The sequence below is a fragment of the Aplysia californica genome, unplaced genomic scaffold, assembly GCF_000002075.1.
Source record: "Aplysia californica isolate F4 #8 unplaced genomic scaffold, AplCal3.0 scaffold01177, whole genome shotgun sequence".
NCBI lineage: Eukaryota > Metazoa > Mollusca > Gastropoda > Aplysiida > Aplysiidae > Aplysia > Aplysia californica.
This window is the reverse complement of record NW_004798447.1, coordinates 152897-153163: the sequence shown is the minus strand read 5'-3', so window position 1 is coordinate 153163 and position 267 is coordinate 152897.

Below are 267 nucleotides of genomic sequence, written 5' to 3'. Positions count from 1 at the left end.
TCTCTCCGCTAATCTGTGCGATTGAGCGTGTGCGTGTGTTTTTATGTATTTGTTTGTTTGTGCACGTGTGGGTGAGAAGGCTGAGGGAGAAACTGTGACATTCGTGTCCAGAAAGCCAGCTGGTCCTGGACCGTGAGTTGTCCGTGAGTTGTTATCTTTGTTGCTCATCTCGGCGAGAGTGTGAGGCTGGGTGCGGTGTGTCTTGTTTCTCACGCTGTGACGTGTTGGAGGAGCAGACTGGTGTGTCTGTGTGTGTGTGTGTGTGTG